Raw genomic sequence first — 12,010 nt, 5'->3', positions numbered from 1 at the left:
TTCAGACTGTACAGTAATTTAGGAGCTCAGCATCAGTGACCACTTTGCACCATTTCTGCAGAAACTATCGTCAATCCAGGGCATATGAAAAACAAGAATCTGGGGAGCTGATCATCAGTTCATGCAGCAACCAGTAGCTGTACCAGCCCCTACTCCTACTCTGACTCTCATTCTTTTTCAGCCTGCATCCTCTGTCTTTGTTGGAAAACACTGCATAGTGTGCGAAAGGGAACAGTAGCTTTGAACTTACAAAATGAGGGTGTGGATTTGAGGAAAAACTCATTAAGTATTATATGATTTAAAGTTTAGTAAATGCAGATATTAAAATATTCTATAGGTTTCTTTTACTTTTAATAACATTAAGAATTTGTATCAGAATATGTTAGTAAATATTTACAGTGAAAAATATATTTTAACATGCTTCCTGCAGAATAAATAGTTTGAAGCTTTCAATTTATTTGATCAGTCATGTGTCTTATACGTGCAGAAACCCATTACATAAGAATATCCAAACCACATTGAGAGTTCCACGTATGTATGAAAACAAATAGGAAACTTTCTTGGTCTCTATGGCTGTTTCATAGAGATGCTTTACCAGCATTGGGCACCACTTTGACCATTTCTGCAACCATGTTGGCAGTCATTTATGAAATTACTTCCGTATATGTAATCTTACATTTTGTATTTCTTCACTGATATCATTAGTTTTCCAATTACTTTGGTGAGACTGTTTGATCTACGGTTTCCAGATCATCCTTTTTTTAAAATATAGGAACCACATTTGTGTGTTTCCAATTTTACAGATCGTCAAAATGTCTGATGAATATTTCAAAATTTCCTTTGCCTTTCTAAGTTCATCTACCTTGGGGAGCTATTAGTTTTCAGCCTTTGACCCTTGTCTAAAACATCTACCTTTCTTATGTCAAAGTCCTAGAGGTCACCTGACAAGTATTGCATGTTGGCCAGAATGCTGTTAGTGTCCTTGTTCATTTTATTTTTGTAAAAAAGCCAAGGAATAGTTATTCAATATGTTCCTGTCTTTTGTATTCCTTTTTTCATGACTCATTGGGCCCTTTGGATTTTCACTTTTAATCGTTTTGTCTGCCAAAACATCTTTGGCTGCTCAAACATAGCTTGAGGTAGAGAGGAAAAAATCTGTCAGGGTTTGAGACATTGATGTGCTGTCCATGACCCCTGCTGTGGTGGGTGCATGTGTGAACGTTAGGTGACAACAGAATCAGGCGTAACCATATTCACTTTGCAGTCATATAATCTGTAAAACATAATACCCACTAGAGGGCGACTGGTACCCATAAAACTACCAGTAGTAAGGGAAAAAACAGTCCAACGCCTTAAGGAGAGGAGGAAAAGTGGACAGAATTGTCAAGGGGGAGGGTGGGGGAGAGTATGAGGGTATTGGGTCAAAGTTTAAGCTTATGTTTCCAAACTAATCAGATTTTTTNCCTCAAATGCATATGCATTACCAGAAGCAGAATTTATTGAGTCTGTTCATTCAGGTCAATGTATGGTGAAAGACAGAAAGATGTACATGTACACGCAGAAATATACTATACCAGAGAAATGTTATGAGCAAGAGAAGAGCTACTGTTGCGTGGATAGTGGGGGGAGGAGGAGGACTTGTATTGTAATAAAGCCCAGAGAGAAGGACGGCTGGGGTCTGGGGGGAAGGGAGAGGGACTGGCACGGTGTGGTACTACAGTGGTAATATAATTTCTAGTGGAATAATACTGTGCATTGTATTTCACCCTCTTTTGATATCCATAGTGAGGCTGGCCCAAGTCAGTGCATATATCAGGCAGTATTGGATGTTAAATCCTCCCGACACGAAAGGCACTCTATAAATGTAATTTTGTTTCTGTTGTAAATAAAGTAGTTAAAGGGTTAATCTTTCAAGGGCTCTTAAAATTGCTGCTTGTTGCTTTCAGGGATTTAAAGAAAATTCTATGGCTGCCAAATAAAGGCTTGCAGCTCCCACCATCTCTGCCTGGTACTTTAGTTCTACTCTGTGATGCCCAGCTTAGTACAGCATTACTATGCCAAAGCTGAATGTTTTTGATTGATGCGCAGTGCAATTGTATTAAGGCAGGATGCAATTTGAAGGGGGCAATGATGTACACATTTGAAATGAATGAAGAATATTACTTTGCTATATCTTTTTAATAATAAGCAAAGCAGCTCTGGTAGTAATCCTGAACTGAGAAGTTTATGAATGATTTTAAAGGAGCCTTGTTACATTTCCATGTTTAAAATAAATTCTTCAGCTAAAATGTACTAATACACAAATTAACATGTGTAAGATTATTTGGTTAAATTCTAACAAAGCTGAGTCTAGCTTTATACAAGCCTAACCGCCTTCAATATTTTGTCTGGTTTCTTTGTTCTTATCAAATCTAAGCGTCTGGCCTCCAGCCAGCCAGAAGTCCTGTGTCTAGTGGGGGCAGGAAGAGATTCTGTGAGCTTGTCTGTTTGACACAAATATGTTTTCTGTGGAGCGCAGAGAGAAAATTTACATAGGAGCTGCTATTAGTCAGCTGTCTCCATTAAAGGCCTTTGGGTTCCACCCCTGAAGGAACTTCGACGCTCCCTGAGGACCGATACCATAGGCAATTCTGAATACAAATGTCAATAGATTTGCAAGTTAAATCTTGCATAGGGAGGGAACAATTTGAGCTCTTGGTTTTTGGAGCCATTCTACACTCGTTGCTTTGTCAGTGACTGACTGTGAGAACTGCAGGATACACAAAGCCATAGCAGCCTGAGCTGGTTAAAAAGCCATCAAAGACTTTTAGCTTGGAACTGAATTGCATTGTTTCAGATTTACTCCGTTCATCTGGGGATATTTACTGGTATATAGGTGAGTTAAAACAAAGAGTTAATGGCATGATTGTGTATAATACTTTATGAACTTTCAAAATGAACCCATTTGAAATGGAAATGTGAAAGCTGTTGCTAGCAAATGCTTTTATTGTGGATGATGTTGACTCTTATAGGGAATATAGAGGAGGTTTGAGTTATAGAACAAAGATAATGCAACTTTTACACAAGATTAGTGCATTATAAAATACTATAGACCGACCCTCTTCAGTGAGTTTAAACCAAAGCGAATATTTGCTTACATATTTATACTTCCAACACAAGTTTTTCCCTTAAAGCATTGTAATTATTCATCAGATTTCAGAGAACTGCTTATGTCTCCAATGTGAGTGTGTGTGTGTATGTATTTGACAGACATTGGCTAATTTCAGTTGAATAGCGCTCTGGCTTTCAAAGGAACTGCGTGAATTTATTGGTCAACCATCTGTTCTCAATGAAAATGTTCAAGGGGATAGTAAGATTGTAGGCATTTTATACTTAGGATTTGTGCTGCTAATTTCAGGTGGGATCCAGTTTGAAACAGGACAAGAGAAAATACTTTTCAAAGGAAAATCATTTTAGAACATAGTCACTTACTGAGATAAACTGAGTTAATGCAATATTCAATAGCAATAATTCCTTTATTAATGATTACCAACTCATACCATTTGAGGCAACTGTAAGCGCTCGGAAATGCCGTCCGGAGTGAAGGGCACTATATAAGTGAAAGTTGTTGTTTAAATTCTCGAGTAATTTGATGGGAGTTGGAGTGCAGCAGAAGTTCAGTGGAACAAAGCCTCAGTCCCTTCTTTTTTTGAATAGACATCTGGTGACTTTGTTCTTTCCCAGGGGGTATTAGCTTCTGGGGTTCACAGCCTTCTCTTCAACAATGCCTTCAGCTCCCCTCTCGACTCTCTACCCCTCCTCGCTCCCTCCCTTCCCTCACCCTGACCATGTCCCCCCTGCTCGGGTCCCGACCCAACTGTCCAGCGCCTTGAGACGTCCTCCCGACGTGAAAGGCGCTCTATAAATGCAATCATGTTGTTGTTGTTGTATCAGTCAAATTCTGTGCCATGTTTCTGTGGTATGAGCTCTGACTTTCAACTCCTGACTCTTTCGAAAGTGGTTTCTAATATATGTGCGCAACCTTTGACCCAATAGAACAATTCAGGTGTTCATTCAAACACAGACTAGATTATGTTTGGCAGAATATGTGATTGAGATATTTAAAATAATGAAAGGAATTGATGGTGAGATCAATTCAGTTGGTTTCAGTGACCCTTTTCCTCCCTCCCGACCCGTAAGAGCTAATGTTCCTCCTCCCAAATGCTACTCTATTTGGAAAATTCACATGTGTGGGCATCAGGTGAGGCTCAACTGATATCACCATGGACCAGTCGAATGGGTTGCTAACACTTACATGCTGGTGTCATGACAAGGTACAAGACGAGTACTGGCACCTATGGAAGCAGTCCGCAGCATGAGCCACCAACTTCTGAAGTAGAGAGAGGAAAGGGGAAGAGATTTAGAAGAGGGTAAGGGACAGGATTGTGATCTCACTAATTAGACATTTTTTTTAAATGGAGAAAGGTGACTAAATGCAATATAGAGTCATTGGACATTCCCTTACGATTCACTTTACATTGAAGGTTCCATCTGAGTCATGTTATTGTAGGAAGAATTGGAGCCAAGGCAGTCCCCATGGGCCCATTAAGACTGGGAAAATGTGAGACGCTTCTACTTGAGCTATTCTCTCACACTTTTTGGGGATCTCTTGCAGAAAAGTATTCCCAGAGGCTAGGTTCACATCCTCAGCTTGTCAAACTGCAGGAGGTATGTTTTGATGGCATATTGAGGCTTGAGAAAGGACAGAAGATGACAGCTTACTAAGAATAGAGATCATCGTATGACCTAAAGTGATCCACTGTGATAATCAGTGAGATGCAGGCAGTGAATTATTTAACAATAATCTTCTGATTAATTTAATATTATATTAATTTTAATTATGGCCAGATATGTTATCTTTAAGGAGGACTCAATTGGTCAAAAGGGTAAACATTAACAATAACAACAATAACAACAACAAAATTACATTTGTAATGAAATGCCTTTCACTTCGGGAGGACAATCCAAGGTGCTTTACAGAATATACTGCAAAAAGTGAATTGACTATATATTTTGTAATAATAGTATAATAAATATAATACATAGTATAATAAATAATAATTATTTAAGATTTTATAAGCGACAATAGGGGATTTAAATAGGGGAGGTGAAAAACACTTGATTGTTCCTCGTGTTTGTTAGTTCAGTGCCCAATTCTACCATAAAACATACTACAACTGAATGTATTGCAACATCGTACAGCAACAGTCTCCACTCACAGTAAACTTTGACTAATAAAAAAGACAGGTTAAGAATTATAATCATAATCCTTGCATTTGATAAGGCGCCCTATCACGTCTTGGAAATGTCTCAAAGCGCTTCACAGAATATACTGCAAAGCGAATTGACTGTATATTTTGTGGGCGAAACTCGGCAGCCAGTTGCACACAGCAGTGTCCCACAAACAGTTGTGGATTGAGTGACCAAATTATTATTATTATATTTATTTTTTTGAAGGGATAATTCCGCAAATCGATTATTCCAGAATGTGATCTGCAAATTGACTAATAACCAAGTTCCTAGTTACTGGCTAGGTAAACAGAGACGTGTGGAGTAAGGAAACTTGCTTGAGAATCAAACCCAGGTCCTCTCACTTACAAGTGCTCTAACCAATACGCTACAGGATTCTAATACTGTAATTAAGTGATTTGGTGTGAAAATTTCATCAGTTACGTTTTCTTTAGTCTCTTAGATCTCACTCATTTGGGAATTCTCTAAGCCCTGTTCGCAATAGCAAATGTTCCAATGCACACTTTCTATGGGATTTCCCATTATAAGTACACAATAAAATCATGCCAGGCTAAGAGTACATGATAACCTCTACTGCGTGAGCTGTCACTATAGAGATGGAAATATGTTAGGACGATTGAGATCAGTGCTTATCAAGGTCAAGAATGTCAGGAATGGAGGACTTTTGCACCTAGAATCCACATCACAGCAGATATGGGTTAATCTCTCCAAGAGGAAATACTTTAGTTTCCATTTTGCACAGCAGACAGCCTTTCGGGCTGAGCTGAAAATGCAGTGCCAAATTATGATCATTTTATGATGGTATTATTCCATTCCCACTGGAAACTGGGTTGAGCCTGGCCAAGCACTTTTCACGCATGATCCTTGCAGCTAGCTAGTTCATTCCATCTGTCTGGGAATCCACCCAAAGGTGACTGTGTGCTAATCCACTACACTGCCCAGTACCTAGTACTTATCTTTCTTAGGCCCCAAGATTCTTTTCTTTCAACAAGTATAAAATGAAAAATACTTCCAATATTAAAAAAATAAAATGTCTACATTCTTCAAATGCTTTTCTGTCAGCACATAAACTGTACAGCAGTTTTGTTTCCCCACATCATAAAATTATAAGTTGGTAAACGTTATAAATATCTTACCAAGTTTGGTTATTTTCTAAAGCTTCAAGCAGGGCAGGTCGCACAATCTTTGTTTTGTAAAAAAAAATTTGTTGCATTCTTTTCATGCGTTTCATAATTGCCCTGGAATTCATCCCAAGTAAAATAAGAAATACATCGGCAAGTTAGTTTCCCATTGACCTGTCCTGATAAACATCAGAATGTCTGCTTCATCGTTCATTCAAGAGTCTAATCAAATTCCTAGTGATTCTTGGAAATTGCTCTAACTGGTTTCTTGTGATTTGATGGCTGCATATCAATACTATGAGTACACTAAATATTATTAGTATTTATTTTAAAATTCTTGTGGACACTTTAAGAATTAAATAATAATCCTTGATTTTTGATATAACTCCTTATCAAGTCAAAATGTCTCAAAGCACTCCATAGGACTGTAAGGTGTAGTATTTGTAGGCAAACACCTACAATTTATTAGGCAAGAGAATGCTCGCTGCTCTGTATTTCATTCTAAAAAGTATAAGAATAATTGAACTTATATAGCTCCTGTCACACTGCAAGAACATCTCACCAAAGTATCTTCCAGCCCCCAGATCGGGTGCAAACCCTTCACTGTCCAGTACCTTGGGACATTCTCCTGACATTAAAGGTGCCAAATGAATGCAGTTTTATCACAATTCTCTGTAAGGTTTTTGGTGTAGTACTGTGTAACATTCAAAATGTCTGTGTAATTCACTGCAGGCATTAGTTCATCAAAGATGCTGGATACTGTCGTCGTTGTGGGTTTGCAGAGATCCTGTTCACTGCAGCAAATAATAATAACAATAATTGCATAATAATAATTGCATTCGATATGGAGCCTTACCACGTCTTCAAGACATCTCAAGGGACTTCACAGAATATACTGTGAAGTGTAGTGACTGTGTATTTTGTGGGTGAAACGCTATTGGTATTGTAAAGAAGGTAAAGAAGCTAACCAGTGGAAAATATTTAATGCAGCAAATAAGGGGATATTAACATTTTTAAAGAAAACTATACTGATGACTTGAAATTCGAGGTTAGTTAATCTCATTGCAATTACCTGGTCTGTTGATCTTCTCAACTTGCTGTGTCAGCTTAGTTCATTGGAAGCACTCTTGCCTCTTGAGACAGAAAGGTTGTGGGATCGAGTCGCACATCAGGACTTGGAATCACAAAGTCTAAGCTGACACTCCAATGCAGGGGAGTTGTTGCATTGTCAGAAGTGCTGTCCTTTGGATGAGACTTTAACCAGAGGTCCCGTCTGCTTGTTCAAGTGGACGTTAAAGATCACATGGCACTATTCGAAAAGAGAAGGGAGTTCTTTCCAGTATCCTGGCCAACAATCCCCAAAATAAAATTGGTTATTCACTCCAAGGCTGTTTGTGGGACATTGCTGTGCACAACTGACTGCTGCATTTCACACACAAAATATATTTTACAGTATATCTTGTGAAGCACTTTGAGATGTCTCAACAATGTGATGAGGCACTATATCAAATGCAAGGTTATTATTATGATAAAATTACTAATTAATTTTCATAGTATTCAATTAACCTGATATCATTGTGTACTTTTGTTGAAAATGTAACACTTTTAGTGAGAAAATATGGATTAATAGGTCCTTCTAGTCATTTTTTAAAAAACTGCTTGTAGGTGTAACCTAAACCAAATCCCCTTGGTATTCCAAGATACTAATTTGAATCCTTGAAATATGGACAGTGGATTTCATACATCAGCACAGAGTGAACATTGGTTTTCTTATTTTGTTATCTTTGCTGTTGGCTATGGATTCTTTGCTTCTATTTTGTTGAAGAACTGGCAGTTAATCGCCTCATATACAGTTACCATTGTAGACCTCAGGTGACCAGTGTAATTAAATAAGAAATCAAAACTGTTTGTGGGACACTACTGTGCGCAATTGGCTGCCGAATTTTGCCCACAAAATACACAGTCACCACACCTTGTAGTATATTCTGTGAAGCACTTTGAGACGTGATAAGACCATATATCAAATGCAAGGATTATTATCTTCCTTCTGTACTTATAAAACAACAATGTCTGTCTGTGTGTCAGCCAAGATCTCAATAACCGATTTGACGTAGAGACATGATTTATACCTCATCGGAAAGGGAGTATCACAGGCATATTTTTTTTTCGGGGATCTTCTATCATTGATGAGTTATGACCTAAACATGCTTTGCGTGTCACAGAGCACGTATGTACGCACACAGCACGCATGCACTCAGACGAAGCCAAGCAGTGGGAACAAGATAAAGATGCCTAAGCGAACATCAAAACTTTCAAGTACAAATAAAAATGACAAACAAAACAAGAAGGCCGATTAAATGAAACTGAGGAACAAAGAACAGCTGCATTGCAATAACTCGAGGACCTGCCAGACCACCTGCCGGACCAAACCCCTCTGGTTAGCGTAGCTTTGATAAGATCTTCTATCGTTCATGAGCTATGGCTCATTGCACATGTATATTAAATGGTTTGTGAGTGGTATCACTGAAATCTACATTCCACATTGGATCCTTTGGTTGTAAGTGTAGCTGCAGTGGGTACAGCTTATATTATTATATTAGTTTAACCCGGGCAGTAGTTGGATCACTAGAATTGGCCTCTTGGGTTAGGGAGAAAAACCCTGGGATTTCTCACATTCCTATTTTACAGCCAGCATTATTCATCTACTAAAGAACACACAGAACTCTTTCAGGACACCATTTTCTCAGTATTACTAAGTAAGATGTAATGGTAGAGAATCAACAACATGAAAATTCAATACCGTCTGGCTGCTCCCCAACCTAAAATGATACTGAATGTTGAGGTTGTTGACACGGACCAGCTGCTGATCCACTCAACTGTCATGAGGTTACTTGCTTGATGAACCATCACAAATGCTATTTTGGTGGCCATCTTTTGAGTTTCAAATCCAATATGGGAAATTTTCAGGGGTTGGAGGTGAGAGAGCAAATTAATGGGAAAACTGAACTCTCATACAGAGCAGGCCTGCCTTATTTGACCGTTGCCCGACCTCCATTTCATCCAGTTTCGGAGTATCACTGCACATACTCAGTCTGAGTGCACATACTGATGGTCCATTGTACTAATAAAATCAGAATAATCTTGGCAATTCATTTCCACCATTCACATGTCAAGTTAGTTACTGGCGCCAACATGTAACTAGGTTCAACAGCATGAGGAGGGCTGGCAGAGACGAGGTTGGCTGCATTCTATTCACCATGTACCAGTTCCAGATGGAATACGAGAGGCACCAAAACTCAAAGGGACTCAGCCACACACTCATTTTTGGAGGAAGTGGAGCAGGATCATCTATTCCAGAGGATTTGAACTATTTGAACCACTCTATTGCTATATTTGCACTTAAACTGGAATAAACTCGGCATCTTCTGAGCATAAACAAGGTTTCCCAGAATAGATAGAGATTTTGTTTGAATGTCCATGTACTAACTAGGATGAGAGAGCACTGCCTTTCTCCCTTTGCATAGGTTGTGGTATGTTAGTGTATTTATTGAGAAAAAAATCAATTAACCCTTTCAGCAATCTAATGAGTTGTAACTTGTACATTTGGTACAGTGATTACTTGGTGCTGATATGTTATGCAATTGGTGTTAATTTCAAACCTAAATATAGATTTGTGCTAACCAAAGTACATTCTGTTTAATTCTAGGTATACGTCAATGTGGGGTCTAAACATAACTGAACTCTCTTACATTAGGGATTGAGTTTCCTAACTCACTTGGAACAAGAATTATTATTTTATTTGAAGGAGAGAATGTTCCATAGCACACCTAAAAATTGTCAGATATAACCTAGAATTACAGCCCCTTCACTGTTGCTTGCATTGATGGTCCACAGCTGTGTGCTCAGCACTTTGTGTGGTCTTTAATGGATAATGAATGATGTATTCAATTTTATTCTAAACGGTCAATGTTCTATTCATTGCAGTCTGTCCCTTTGTGGAGCATTTCTTTCCATGGTGTTGCTGGGAGTATTTTTTATAATTTATCTATAGATCAGGTAGTTTCAAATGGAAATTGCGACAGTCTGCTTGTTAATGTATATCTTTTCAAGAAGAGATTTTCCTCCAATATGAGGCAGAGAGAACAGTTTTTTTCTTCCACCTCCCTTCTCCCCAACAGCTTTAAAATGTGTTGAAATGATTATAGCCTTGCAAAAAGCAGAGCATCTTTCTTTGCTTAGCCACGGTTCAATCTGCTTCACTAAAATGTAGATACTAAGCACTTAAGACCCTAAACTTGCTAATACTTGATGGTTATATTTTTACTTTAAGACTGTCATCCTACACAATAAGTCATCTTGCCCTTTAACTTAATTCATTTTTTGTTTTAGACAGTGGTTTATATTAACACTAATTCTTAGTTAGTCTTTTTATCAAAGCTCAATAGAAATATTGGAGTTTTAATTTTCTGGTTGTGCCAACCATATGCAAATGCATTTTGCAGAGGGAATTATAGGTTCTCTTAAATATAGTAAACTATGGATAACTCAACTCTGGCTTAATTTGTCACTACCACTTAAGTTGCCATGCTGTCAGTATCCCAGCTGCTTCCCACGCAAAATATTAATAGGGGACTCCACTGTACTTGTCACTCAGTTTAACACATAACTAGTCACATTCTAGAAATTCTTGTATTTACAATATAAAATTGATCCAATAACTCGTCATATAAGATGTTGTCTTGCATCGGAGAGGTCTCCTGGCCTATCTTGTGACTGGTGCAGGCTCAGATGCATTGGGGGCCTCTACGGTGTCAAGTTGCCAATAGTTGATTAACTTCATTAATAACAGCTTCAAACGACCTGTAATTGAAAATGTTCAGATTATTGATGATTCCCTGAATCTTATTTTTCTTATTCCTATTTGCTGATGGATACCCTTGTGATGTGTCATTGTTCTCATTGTCTCAAATTCCTTTCCTCAGTTTTAGTGGAGGCTTGTGAGTTAATTCATATGGAAATGTGCCCTTCCCAACATCAGACAGTGCTGCCTCTCCATTGTGAGGTTAAGTGGGTGGGCCGTTGAAACGGAATTGCCTGCAAAATATTCCAGACCATTTTTGTATGCTACTTAATGCATGTAGGATATACACAGATTTAATGTGACATCATTTAAGTTTAGTATAAACCAATGTTCAAGTACACCTTTTTCAATAAGCCTCAGTTTCTTTGACTCATCACTGCTGTGCAGGTTCATAAGGATTTGTAAAATTAAAAAAAAGTTATGATAGGGTTGTAAAATGCATGTGCTTGCATGTTTCTCTTTCACCCTCTGCCCCATACACCTTTGGAGTTTATTGTGGACATAACCCAGAAAGACTCAAAATATCACGTTACTGCAACATTCAAGTCAACTCTGTAAAATATCACAGCAATAAATCAGATAGTTTTATGTTATAGCCAACAGCGAGGGCTCTCACATGATTGCTTGAAAGACTTGCATATTTGAAGCAACATTTATAGATTCCATTTATGTCTGCTTTCTAAAAACCTGGAGGTTTGAAGGTCTAAGGTGAAAGGCAAATGTTATGGTTCTGACATGA

General features: G+C 38.2%; 2 protein-coding genes across 7 annotated transcripts in view; one reads left to right on the top strand and one right to left on the bottom strand.

The window, feature by feature from the left end:
• Nucleotides 1-7,619, bottom strand: part of LOC103183876 (probable G-protein coupled receptor 34) — a 45,858-nt gene extending 38,239 nt beyond the window's left edge. For 2 of the 3 annotated variants that reach the window (XR_488457.2, XM_007901607.2), the window contains exons 1-2: nucleotides 7,483-7,619; nucleotides 4,295-4,369 (exon numbers count right to left, since the gene is read on the bottom strand). The gene's annotated coding sequence lies outside the window, so the exon portion shown is untranslated. Of the gene's footprint in view, nucleotides 1-4,294; nucleotides 4,370-6,425; nucleotides 6,561-7,482 lie in introns of those variants that run through there. The other variant, XM_007901616.2, reaches the window with a different exon arrangement.
• The window catches only part of caska (calcium/calmodulin-dependent serine protein kinase a), a 301,664-nt gene that overhangs the window by 230,418 nt on the left and 59,236 nt on the right, over nucleotides 1-12,010 (top strand). The gene's annotated exons all lie outside the window — the stretch shown is intronic.

Source organism: Callorhinchus milii, unplaced genomic scaffold (genome assembly GCF_018977255.1).
Source record: "Callorhinchus milii isolate IMCB2004 unplaced genomic scaffold, IMCB_Cmil_1.0 Scaffold4, whole genome shotgun sequence".
NCBI classification, from domain to species: domain Eukaryota; kingdom Metazoa; phylum Chordata; class Chondrichthyes; order Chimaeriformes; family Callorhinchidae; genus Callorhinchus; species Callorhinchus milii.
This window is presented reverse-complemented; position numbering and strand designations above follow the sequence as displayed.